We start from the raw sequence: 13,975 nt of genomic DNA, 5'->3' as shown, positions 1-13,975 counted from the left end.
ATCGCATGTTATTAATTTTTTTATCTCAGTGTTTCTCCTCCCTGTTCAAGGCACCACGGGGCCTTTTGACCCCAGCATAAATAAGAAAACAAAGACCAGCAGCTTTCTGTTATTGCAGCAGATATTTCTCTGCTGTTTACTGCTGTCTGTAAATGTGCACCTCTCGGCCCCGGCTGATGCTAAACTGTCTGCACCTTCTGAATTTACATCCTGCCCGGTGGAAAGCACTGTTCTGCCCAAATCCTCATGCAGACAGATTACCAAATAAACAAAGCTGAATTATAGTGCCCGTAATCTCAAGCCCACATCAGGTTGCAGACGCTCTGGCACACATTTGTTTGGCTTGAGAGTTAATGAGTTTGGATTTAGGACACTAATTTGGAGTCAGACTCTCATACGGCAGTGCGTTAAAAACAGCTCACTGATGAAAAGGAAAAGTAGCACGGCCTCAGGCCACATCAAGAGACTCTTGAAAAAAAAAAAATGTGGGTTTTGTGCATGGAAGTTGTTCTTGGTATGGTGAGCATGGTCTTCTAGGAATTTAAATGAAAAGAAAAGACACTTATAAACAAGCAGCCCCAAGCAGACCTTGACCTACCGCTGTATTTTCACCGCCTCCGCCAGTCAATAACACTTCAAAATGAAAAAAGACTATGATGAAAATGAATTTGCACGGATTATTTGGACCCAAAGTTAGATTAAATAGACTTCAGATGTATTATGTGCAGAGTCAGTCAAGTGTGAAGTTCCATGCTCTGACCTCGAGTTCAATTTGTTACTGGCGTTCTCCCCTCTCTGGGAGTCTCAGTATAGTGAACAACTTTATGTTGGGTTTTTACTTGTTCTCTTATTCAATTTCCCATATGCTGAGCCAGTTTTATGACCCCCCGGGCCTGCAAAAGCCATTCATATCTCACTTTAGAAGCCCGTGCTTCTGGTCTGACAATGCTGAAGAATTTCTGCTGTGCTTAAAATCTTAAAATGTGCCAAAGCACCAGCTCCAGCGTTAGTGTTTGATCATATATTACTGTTCATATTCATTCTTTGGCTTTAGTTTTTATACTTACATGGTCAGAGATAGGTGTTTGAGCTGTCTATCACAGCAGCGCATCCAGAGCCTGTCTGGCTCTCGCTCTCCTTCTTTCTTTCTCTCCAACCTTTAAAAATGTATCACGTTTCGAGCTAAACTGTGCTGGAGTTTAATTCACACCTCCGCTCCAATGGGAGCCTTTTATTCCCTTTTTTATTTTTTGTTCGAACACCTGTGGTGGGCGTGAAGGAGCACTCAATTTGGCTGCGTTTCTGTTTATCAATGTACAGCCGTCAACAGAGTGAAAGCAAAAACTTTCTCGCGTGCAGCAATGCCATCGCTTTGAGCATACGGCCCCGAGAGTGTGAAAGCATAAATTACAAGCTAATGGCTGACAGAGCGGCAAAGAAAGATAGCGGCTGATAGGGAGTGTGGAGCTCTCGCTTACACTGATTTTCACAGCATCTGATAAACAATAACAAGGATGTGCAAGTAACTGCCGCACTGCAGTGGCATGTGTTTTTTTTTGTTTTTTTTCCCCCTCCCAGATATTAATATGAGATGATAAAAAGATGCAGATTTGTGCTTTCATTCAGAATAGCTTCAATAGCTCATCTCAGCAATAAAAGTCTTTAAAGAAAGCGAAGGTTTGTTTAGTGTGTGTACCTTACACCCCAGAGAGTTAACCCTCTATGCAGACGTAGTATAGTATGCAAGACTACAGGGCTGTGGGTCAGGCATGATTACTTACAGCACAAGGGAACATCCTGGCTTTATTTTACACAATCTACCTGCACTGCCTTTGTGATCTACCGCTCAATGGTGATCGACGTATTGGGCACCCCTGTTTGTGTGGGTTGCAGGGGGTGGTGAAGATTTCAGATGTGGCAAAAATCCCCCAAACTTGTCTTCAGTGTACTGTGTGCCCGCATACAATACCACACCCCACTATTAAAGTGGTTTTCAATGTCCCCACTCAGACGCAAAGAAGTCCACTGACAGTCTGACCTGAGAGTGCAATATTATATTGAATAAAATGATGAGCATGCTCCCGGCCCTGCTTCTGATCTGCTGCACTGCCTTAGATCCAGCTCCTGTTTTCAGAGGCCCCGCTCTCATCAGCCGTGACAGTTCAGTCATTTTGACACAAAAGAAGGAGAGAGTCGCCTAATTTCACTTTTTTCTGGGCACTGTCGTGGAACTTCAGATTGTTATGCTAGCTAACTAGCTGTTTACTATAAATACTCATAATACTGATCAATATAGCCACGATTGTGAAGCTATTTTTAGAATGAATATTCAGCAGAAAGTCAACACAGATTCAGTGGCACCTGAATCTATAAAAATCTAAAAAAAAAAAAAACCAAAACTCCCTTAAAATCCTCCAAATGATAAAGCACTTAATTAAAATATCTCTCTTTCATTTTACATCTGCTCAGCTTTGCACTTGCAGTGGCTTAAACAAATGAGCAGTAAGCAGTACAGTGCGTATCAACATCTGTCCAAAAAAAACAGTCTGGCCGGTGAAGTCCTGGTGTTTGCTTTTATACCGGAGTTCAAATTATAGCTTTCTCACCAACCCAACCGAAGCAAATAGATTAAGTGTTAAAGCACCCAAAGGTCCCCTGGAAATTACAGGGGACTCCTGATACTTTTCTAGGATGGTGTGGCGGCGCTGGGGCAGCACCATTTCAGCAGCAGACAGAACTGTTACAGCTCCATAAAGGAGGGGTAATGGCTAAATTCAGTGATGGCCCTCATGAGCAACTCCTCCCACCACCTACATCATAACCTTCGGTGGCTTCTCATGTGACGTTTAAAGGTTCGCTCCTACACATCTCTATCTTATCCCAACGCTCGGTTCCATTCCCTCAGTAATTTACATTTTTAATGCAACTTCATTGTCTTCGCTCTTTGTCTGATTACACTTGATAATGTTTTAGTTACTTATCATTAAATCAGCCCTTTTGCATGAATTTTCTTGCTTACCTGGAGCTCTGATTCAAAAGAAAGACATAGAATATCTACACTCGCCACTCAGACACCAACTGATGGAGAGTGCAGCTTAATCTGCACAGGACGGTGCGTATGGGCCTGGCTCAGGCAATCCAGCTCTTCATATAGTAAACGTAGGAGGGATTAACTTTAGTGATTCACAATTCAGGTCAATCTTCCCCAGCAACAACAGAGAAAGAGATTTTGCTGTTATTGATGGAAACTAAACCCTAAAGAGCTTCAGCTTCAACACAGGGCCAAAAGAAAAAGGCAAAAAACGCTTCCTTTTATATTATAAACCGATGGATTCAAAATGCTAAATCACCGTTGCTCCACTTCTAGACCTTACACGTCCTAGATCTGTTGGTACTAAGGTAATATGAGTGACAAGCAAGCAACAGGAACTCTGGGAAAAGTAGAAAGCAGGCTCGGCAGTGAGAAAGTGGGGTAAAGTCTCATTACGAGGCAGAGCACAGGTCAGGTCCCACGAGCCTCCGCTCGCTCTCTCTCTCTTTTTTTTTTTTTTTCCCATTTTCCTCTCTTTGCTCTGTTTGGACTTTTCCATCACAATGAGATGTTAGGTTTACTTTGGTTTAAATTTAGAGCTGGGAAACAGTCATTTTGAGCCGCTACCTCAATTACCTCGAGTAACCTTTTAGCATCACGAGCATGAGTTTTTTCCCGGGACCGAGGGAGTCACAGCTTTTGAACGTCCACTCTCACTTGCAAAAGATACTGAAGACACGAGGCGTACATTTGGAGCCCACTGAAGGTTTGTTTAAGTCTAAATACTTTTCACTTCAAATGAAATAGTCAAGGCTGACCTTAGATTAGGATTAGGGTGCCAGAATATCAGGTGGATCATAACGAGATTGAAATAAAAAGTAATGAATGGTTTTAACACCCAGCAGTGGCAGCTTGATTCTAAACGGCAGAGAGCCAAAGTTGTCATAATCAATCTAAAGATCTTTTCGCAACGTTAGCTTTTTGACAGAAAACCGCTTTCAGCCGCTGCTGATCTGTCACATTTCATCTCATTGCAATTTCATGGGTAAACATTTGTGGAACGAAGTGGAGAAATCTCCTGTCTTCATCTGAAATGAATGGCCCCAAATGTTTCATTGCCTTTGCAGTTGCTCTGTGGTTAATATCTATTGAGATGAGCGTATTAAAGCATGTCCTATATGATGAGTAGCACCCTCCTTTCCCCTGACGGAAGAAGGAAATTACAGCTCAGCGGAACATCATTTCATTCAACTTGTATATTCATTAAATGGAGATATGAAGTGACAAGCAAGGTTTTAATCACAGCATTTTTAGGGTGGGAAAAAAAAAATTGTCTAAGAATTGCTTTTCATTACTGCTCCATAAACATGCATCTTCTTTTCGATCTGACCTAGAGTTGCAACTGTGGTGTTTGATTAGAAAGGAGAGAATCGGGTTCTGCTTTCATGAAAGAAAGGTAGTTTTGTTCAGGAGTGGGTTTTTCTCACACAAGAAAGGAGCTTAATTTCTTAAAAGTCGGGGTGATAGATCAGCTCGATGACAGAGATAAACCACTGGTTCAGCCCTGAGTTTCTTTCACTTAATTTCGAAAAGTCTCCAAGCCTATAAATCAGTGCGGATATCTGCATAGATTGCCTCACTGCTTTTCTTTCTCTCTTTATGGGATTTATCATCCTAAGTAGAAAAGAAGAGGTTTCAGGACGTTATTAAATTTCTTCAGTCCCCAAATGAGAGCGTGCTGCATGTCAGCGCAGAGGGGGGGGGGGGGGGGGGGGGGGGGGGGGGGGGGGGGGGGCTGCTGAGTAAAGCAGGGTCGAGTCTCTTGGGACCCTTGCAACGTTCCGCTTTATCTTCCCCTACGCCCCTGGACCCCAGCTGGCCTTCTTTAGCAAATGAGGGCCTTTACTTTTCACAAACTCGCCCACTCTCTTTGCTTCAAAGTCTCCCTCACAAATCTTTTTGGGCAGCTATCCATATGCAAAAACACTGGCAAACATGAGAGAAATTATACTCGGGCAGCTTACCTCCTACACTGTTCTGTTCCTTAACAGAAAGCTACATAACAATAGGCTGTAGTTACACCTGGATTTTTGATGCTCTCATTTTAGATGCCAAAAGTTCAGCCAATGTCTGGCTGAAAACAATTCTTGGTTAACAAAATGGAGCACTTCTTTAAAAGGCCATTTTCTGCCTCAGGCTTGTTTGTGGTTGGCTATGAATGCACATTATTTGCGTCTACTTTTTTTTTTTTTTGCTTGGAGAAAGCTGCCACGAATGTTGATGACAGCCAGCTCTACCAGATCCTGCATCGACCATGTGCTTCTGCGACTTTTCATCCACAGCTGGATTCCGGTCACATTACTCAGATTTAATGAGACTAACTCTGTGTTCCAAAACAACTTGATAAATCTAAGCAGGCTTTGAGTGTAAAGTATTCAGCATTCTGCCAAACACCTCTGTGAGTGTGCTATTGGTGTGGAAATGCACCTTCTGGATACCCCAAATTCCTCTCAGATTTTTTTTTTTCTTTTTTGGGCCAATCCATAGAGAATATTTTGAGTTGTTTCAGTGGATAAGTGGAAAATTTTACAAGCCGACTTGCACCTTTCCCACTTCAAACCCTGTTTTGCTACCAGGAAGAAAGTCTAGACATGAACAAAGTCTGTAGAGTTTTGGGGATCACGAGAGTCTGTGCAAAGTTTTAAAGCAATCTATCCAGTAACTCCTAACTGTCACCTACACAGGAAGAACCAGTAATCCAAGAGCTGCAGTGCTATGCAATGCAAAACGACTCACAGATGGATCCATGTTATATTTTTACCACTGACAGGAGATGATTGGTAAAGGCATCTGTGTACAAGAAAATGGGCAAAGAGGATTACAATCCTCCTGCCCTGCTTAAAATCAGGCTTGTTTTTGTGTCGCTTCCCTTCCCACTGTCATCTAATGCAATCATCCTTCAATCAGTGTTCAACAGTGAAAATCTAATCACACTGGTTTAAGGTTTCAGAAAGCCATCTGCTTTAATCCAATTCTTGACAAATATCTCTGTCACGGCGCTCCCTCTGCCACAATAACTGCTGCCCATTTCGGTGGGCTAATTTTACGGGTTCATCTCGTTAGGGATGAGACAGATGTGAAGGGTTGACAGTGTTTGAATTTCGGAGACAGCCGGTTATACCTCCCACACCCTTGCCCATCCCACTGGGGGAATATTCCACCACCGTGGCCGCGGGTGGCCCTTTAGACATCTGGACAATGACGGACAGACACTGAGCTTCTTTCTATCTGCCAAGGGCCCCTGCCTTACTCCATATCTCGCGTTCCCCGGAGCCTGGGCGTCGGAATGCCTTTCGAAGCATCTTAAAGGGCAACTCACTCAGCCGTGAAAAACAGTCGAAATACTTACACTTGCCATAAATACCCATAAGCCAGGCAATCTTTCATGCTTTATAATGTTGTCCTCGTGAAACACGGCAACACTGAAGGCCTCTGATAGGGAAAACAAAAGGCAAATGACGGACCGTGCCCTTTTCTAATCTATCAATTTCTTCTAGAGGCTTTTGTCCTTCAAGCTGTGTGCCGCATGTGGGCCTGGCTGCTCACAGCTCTGATTGTGTTGCCCTGAAAATGGCTGGGACAGTGTCTCAACTTGCTCGGGCACATTTATTCGATGACCTTTCAGCCAATACCAGCTTGACTGAGATGTTCCCACCGATCATCCTGACATATCTGCTTCCCCTGTTACAAACAGGATTTGTCAAGTTAGTGGAAATCTCTATTAGACAGTCCTGTAAAACCAAAAATGTGGTGTTTACAGGCAGCTGTGGCATTTACATGGGGGCCATAGGATCACTTAGTGATATTTAGCATTTCCTGGCACTCTGTAAAGCTATTGGAGTGTCTCCATCCTGCTGGGTAAGTGAGTGGACTGGTACCATTAGCAGATAGACTGTGGGCACTGGCTACAAACTTAAGACCCATTGTTAGAGGAGCGGTTTAAATACCAGCATGTTGTTAATACCCCCACACGCTGATTCACACATGCAGCCTCCTCACATGCACACGAGAACACGCACACGTCAACACTCCTACCTTTGTGCCTTTTTTTTCCCAAGGAATCACCACTGTAATTTCCAATAGCTCCTCTGTCTTACAGTGTGTGTGTGTGTGTGTGTGTGTGTGTGTGTGAGAGAGAGAGACAGAGTGTATGTGTAGCAGTCAATACAGTATAAAACAGTTCTTCTCTTGTAAGAGAGGTGAATTGCGCTGTACAACCACTTAACCCTCACTCCCCCTATGCCAACCTCCCGTGGCAGTCCCAATAAAACCTGGATTATTTTTGTAACTCAACGTATGGCTGCCGACTTTACAAGCTCCCCTCCAGCTCCTGTGTGAGAGAGTGGAGGCAGCATATCCAAAACCATCAATGAAGGTCTATTCAGCTGGGAGGAAAAATAAACACCCTTACCGATCCTTTTTCTTTTGCTTTGCTTCTGTCTGGTAATATAAAGGGCACTACTAAAGCAACAGTTCCCAACCAAGCCTGGTGGCTTTCCCGTCCTATCTGCCATCACCAGTTTTATCTCCTGAAACACCAATTTTAGATATGTTTTTACAGTATAAAACCCCTTCCTGTCTGCTACAGCGGAGGGTGGCAGAAAATTTGGACTCTTGGGAAACTATAAATACCACTCTTTGACTGTTACATTTACACTAGGAAGCTAATCTTTGACATTAGACAATCAAGTTAAATTATCTACATTCAGTCTTTTTTCCCAACAAGTTTGACCTTCACAGTGAATTTAAGGAACTAAATGGTACCTTCATTTCAGTATTAATAAGTGATGTATTTTTTCCATATGCTGAAAGCAGCATATGGAAAAATATGCTCCAGTTGTTTCCAATTCAAATTGAGTAAGTAAATAATATGATCATTATGTTTCTGGACAGTTATTTTTTTGACATGCCTTTAGTGATTCTTGTTTGTGCATCATGAAATAAAGGATAACTCCTGTAAAGCTGTGTTAAGTCTATTATGTTACAGTCACAGTAGGGAAAGCAGTGGCTGGACAACGCAGCATGACCACAATTACTGCAACTGCATGCAATGAACTTACGGCCTTGATGCTCTTGAAATGGTTGCTTCAAAGATGGGGACCAGGTTTGCAACCATCTGCTGTCAGTCTTCAAAGTGACTTTGGTGCATTGAGATGCCGATAAAACAGCAATAAGAGGGAGTCAGGCTGCTATCAGTTTGGTCAACTTCACAATTACATGCAGTCTGTAAGTAATATGGCACTTAACTGTAATCACAATTCTGCTGCCGCCTGTCACAAACAGTAACAAATCCGTTACTGTCTGCATGCACAGAAATTCACATTAACTACTATTTAGCAAAACCTTCGCAGATCAGTTGGTTGGTGCAACTATTTGCAGTTGGTGAATGAATGCGAAAAAATTCAGTGCAGTAATCACAAGGAGGATGCTGTCCTACTTTTACAGTGTGATTGATCAAGTTGCCTCTTTTTTTTTGTTTGGAAGTAAACCAACCCAAGGCATTATTTTACACTGGCTGGCTACTTCCTTCTGCTCATTGAAAAAGCTGTAAAACAACGAGCATTAAGATTTCACAAAAGAAATCACTGCAGGCTCTGGATGTAAACTGATAACGTGTGTTTGTATAATGTGTGAATAGAAGCCTTACAGTCCAACGAGAGGTGAGACAGCACCCAGTTTTTGCAACAAGAAAACCAGAGAAACATGAAATTATTATAAACTTTAAGAAAAAAAAAGTGTTTTATGACTTCTCCTGACTTTGTGAAAGTTCACATCAGTTTACATGTTGGGAAATGATCTTGATAGCTGCTGTTTGTCTGGTTGCTCTTTCCGGTTTCCCAAAACAAGCAAAAAAGTGAAGGCTGGCTGCCTTTACTATACTTGTAAGGCCAGAAGAAATATTATAATAACAGATACTGAGATTTAGTCCAGGGTTATTAGTATGTCAGGCCACAGCATGCCAAACTCTCCTCCCCAGGGATGTCCTACTATGACTCCCGATGCAAATGCATTCTTGCTAGTGTCATTAAGGGCTGCTGAAACATGCTAATTGTCGTGCTAGCTAATGCAAACAGCTAGCTACTGCTCATAACAAAGGAAAATAGAAACTGGCCAAAAATAACGTTTCACTTTTTATTAATATGTTAAAAGGTAGCTTGAAATTTGCAAGTTACAGTTCATTTTCTATTACAACATTCAGCGGTAGAGAATTGAAGAGGAAATCTGGATTTGGATTATAATTATTCTTATCCGAGTCCATATTATAGATTGTGATTTAAGTTTAGCTAGGAGGGGACACCTGTTTGAGAGTTGTTTTACACATCTTGGCCAAGACCAGATTAGCATGAAAAGGATGTTATCATTATAAGATAACCCTAACTCCTAAACTGTGAGTTTACAGCCTGATTGAAAATGCAGATTGAACAGTTTCAGAGCTGAAAATGACTCAGTCACAGTGATTTCTTTGTGCAATAAACAGCTCCAAACTCTCAACTATCAAAAACACTGAGAGGGAAAATGGCAAATTCTCAAATATAAAAAGCTGGCAACATGTTTTTTTTGGGTTGCATTTTGCAGGTGTAACCCACATAAAATGGGGATGCCTCTTTAAGAAGCAGGGGTTAGGGAAGCTAGGTAGTCTACCTGGCCAATAAAAAAGTTTAGTTCTGGTGTGTATCAACCAATCAGAATGCAGACCGCCGCTGTAGGTCCCGCCCTCCTTCCCCGTGTCGGTAGCATTGTTTGTGTGAGCGTGAAGATCCGCCATGAGGAGGAGACTGCTAAGCTGTGCAGCGTGAGAGTCTGTGTGTTAAGACGATTATAGTACTGGATACGAACTTGAGGCGAGCTCTTTTGCAATTGCAATTGCTGTTTGCCATCTGACTTCTAAGCTGGAAGTCGTGAAGTGAGTAAATAGATTGAGCTTCAGTTTTCTGCCGAGCACTGTTAGAGCTTCCTCGTTAGCCTTGTTAGCTCTTATTGGCTACTGGTTTCCTTGAAGTTCATCTCGTTCTCCGTTCAGCTGAAGTGCCCCACGTGTCCGGACTGAGAGCCACCATATTGTTGTCCCAAACGTGTCGCATTGAGATTGGTGAGCATATTATGTGCCTTTCATTCAGGTTTTTTGTTCTGTTTATTACATTGTTGTTAAATAATAGCCCTTATCTGAACTGTTTAATTATTCAAATGTAAACTTTTACTGATTTTGGGTAAAATGTGATATTTTAAGGTTGCATTTGGAAAATGCTTGTGTAATCTACAACAAAGTGGGTTAGGAATGCAGTGAAATACTGCACTGAAGTGAAAGACAATTGTCTTATTGCAAATTTGAGTGCTTTGATGATGGATTGATGTCAACTATGATGTCTATAGAGATCTGATTTAGGGATTAAAGCTAGAACAGCTTAATAGAAATTCTATTATTTTGCTGGTCCTGTCTGTCGACAGGTCAGGTTTTTTTCCCATGCTGGATTGTTCCTGAGGTGGATTCCTCCTGTGACTGTGATGGCGAGCCTTCCCACCTGAACTTAGAGAAAGAACTGGATCCCTTCTTTTCCATTTGGAGTCTTGCTGCACCCTGCGGTGTGGTAGGCCTGTATCACTCATACCTTCACACACAGTTGGTTATGCGCGAGACCACTGACTGACATTTTTTGCTTATTGTGTCATCCTGGAATTTTGGACATTACCCTTTGGACAAGTTTATTTCAGACATTATAACAACCTGCTGTGTAGGAAATCCTCCTCATGTGAATGGTGTTGAGTTGAACCTGAATTGGAACTGAAATTGATTAATCTGTTGTTCTGTTATCCATTACAATTTGGAATTCAGATTACCAGGGTGCACCCAACAGATTTGATATTGAGAATTAGCACTTGGCCAAGTAATATTATTATTTTATGTATTTTATTGTGTGTAATTTCATTTTCATAATTGTGAGCCTTGTACAACTGTTCGTCAATTTTATGGTTTATGTCACTAAAGTTGGTTGTCCTTTAAAATTATCCAGCTGCCTTTGTGTGTCACTTAAACACCTCATTGTGCTCCCATAGCCGAACCTATTGGCCCATTCATCTAGAATATATAATACCTTTCTCTACTGTGTTACAGAGAAGCTGTGGCGAGCCAGCCAGGAGCATGAGTGTGTGTGTTTAAGTGTCAGACCTCTTACACATATTGTTAGGACGTGCCAAGTACTCTTTCAAAAAAAAAAAAAAAGGGAAAAATGGATGTAGTGCTCAGGGAGTCCATCAAAATTCCCCTCTCTGTGGTTGTTAGTGGTTTAACAGGGTCTGAGGCAGATGAGGAAGTGTCCACCTTTCTCCAGAAGTATGGTTCCATTAACCGTTACATTCGCTTAGATGATCCTAAATCGGATTACCATAAAAACATGATTATTGAGTTTGCACATGAAACTGGCATGCAGACACTAGAACCATTTCTGCCTCTTCAGCTTCCAAGCACGACTCAAGCAGGCATTGTGTATGAGTTGAAGGCTTTAGGAAGTGTCTACACCGTAGATGCCAGAAGCAAAGCTACTAAGATGTACATGGAACAGCTCTCTGAAATTGCCAGGCTGAGTGGAAATTCATTAGGGGAAATGTTGAAGGAGGAACTTAAAAGTCTGGTTGCATCTGCAGAAAGTGCTTTTGCCCAACCACCTCAGACTGATTCAGAATCCTCAGCTTCACAGAGTCCAACCCCACAAAAAGACTCAACCAGCCAAAGAGATGTCACATCTTCTGAGAACCCTCAACCAGTGACGCTTACCGAATCCACGATTTTGACACCAGCAACTGATCCAAGTAAGTCTCTCACCCCTACCATTTTCAGTGAAAACCTGATTGATCTCAACCCCCCACAGACTCTTTCAGTCTCCTCTGAATCCACTACTACGCCCCTAATCGATGTCAACCCACCTGCAGTTCAGCGGGTGGTGGTTGAGCATGTGGTGCGCAGCAAGGATAACTCACCCCAGTTTGCTTCACCCGGTAGACTCAGAGCTTTTTCAGGCAAGAGTCCACGTCCAAGCCACGAAGCAGATTACGATACATGGCGTGCAAGTGTTGAAATTCTTATCAGAGATCCATCTGTGTCAGACTTGCATTGCACACATCGTATATTGGACAGTCTTCTTCCTCCTGCTTCTGAAATGATCAAGCATTTGAGCCCACAGTCAAGTCCCTCAACTTACCTTAAGTTGCTTGACTCCGCTTACGGGACAGTTGAAGATGGCGACGAGCTTTATGCTAGGTTCATGAGCACATTCCAGAATGATGGAGAGTTACCTTCTGTCTTTCTGCAGAGACTGCACACTGCTTTAAGCAAAGCAATGAGACGAGGTGGTGTGTCCACCCCTGAGTTTGACCAACAGCTTTTGAAGCAGTTCTGTAGAGGCTGTTGGGAAAATGGTTTAATAGTCGATCTTCAGTTAGAACGAAGGAAAGAGAAACCACCTGCCTTTGCAGAGTTGTTGCTCCTTCTTAGGACGGAAGAGGATAAACAGGCTGCAAAAATGACTCGCATGCGGCAGCATTTTGGCCATGCAAAGTCTGGCCATAACTCCAGTAAGCAGCGTGTCATGTCACAAGTGCATCTCGCACATGACACTAATGATTTGATAAATAAGACTGATCTTGAGATGCTCAAGCAACAAATTGCTGATCTCAGCATTCAGGTGAAGAGCATTGTGTCAGAGGGCCAAAACCCAAAACGACCTAAGCAGCAAAAAGCAAGGTCTGTTCCTCTATGTGTCACACATGAAGCCCACATTGTGAAACCAAAAACAGCCCGTCAGCATCCCTCCACGTTCAAAGCAGATGGCAGACCACGTCCCTGGTACTGTTTCCAGTGTGGAGAGGATGGCCATGTTGTTTCAGTCTGTGATAAAGCACCAAATCCTTCCCTTGTAGCAGCTAAGAAAAAACAGCTGAAAGAAAGGCAGGCTGCTTGGGAAGCTTCTAATGTTTCTCAAAGTGAGACACATTTAAACCAACATCTGCTCCCATAGAGGGACATATGGGAGCGAAGTTACAAAATGCCAGTCCCAAAACCATGAAACCTGTTGTCAAGAGTGTTGGGGTAGAAGGGTCAAAATTACCACATGGTCTTGTGGGAACTAAAACCACAGCCCAAGTATCCATTGCAGGGAAAGACATAAACTGTCTTCTAGACACCGGTTCACAGGTCACAACTGTGCCCCAGTCCTTTTATGAAGAGCATCTTTCTGATCTGACCATCCACTCTTTGAATGACTTGCTTGAAGTGGAGAGTGCTAATGGCCAGTTTGTTCCCTATTTAGGATATGTCGAGCTTACCATCACCTTTCCTAAAGAGTTTGTTGGCTCTGATATTGAAATAAACACGCTGGCCTTGGTCATCCCTCACCTCCGCTCTGCAGCCCATGAACAGGTGCTTATAGGCACAAACACACTTGACATTCTTTATACGGACTATCAGAAACTTTCACCCTTTCAGCCTTTGATGAGTGGCTATCAGGCTGTTCTCAAAATACTTGAGCTACGACAAAGAGAGTCTAACCGCAGCAGCCTTGGTTGTGCAAAACTAATAGGCAATCTGCCTAAAGTTGTCCCTGCAAGACAGACCGCTGTTGTTGAAGCCTTTGTTCATGTGGATCGTCTGAACATTCAAAGAGACGTCATTCTTGAGCAACCATCAGCTTCTTCTCTACCAAATGGCTTACTGGTTTCAGCGATTGCAGTAACTTTACCAAGCAAACGTTCATGTCATGTTCCTGTCGTACTAAGAAATGACACCAACCATGACATTGTCATTCCCCCTAAAACTATTGTGGCAGATGTTAGTGCTATAGTGCAAGTGCTACACAAAGAACATACTGTCAGAGAACCAGACTGTTCTCAGTC

Source organism: Archocentrus centrarchus, chromosome 9 (genome assembly GCF_007364275.1).
Source record: "Archocentrus centrarchus isolate MPI-CPG fArcCen1 chromosome 9, fArcCen1, whole genome shotgun sequence".
Classification (NCBI taxonomy): Eukaryota; Metazoa; Chordata; class Actinopteri; order Cichliformes; family Cichlidae; genus Archocentrus; species Archocentrus centrarchus.
The sequence above is the reverse complement of the archived record's forward strand: the minus strand, read 5'-3'. Positions refer to the sequence as shown.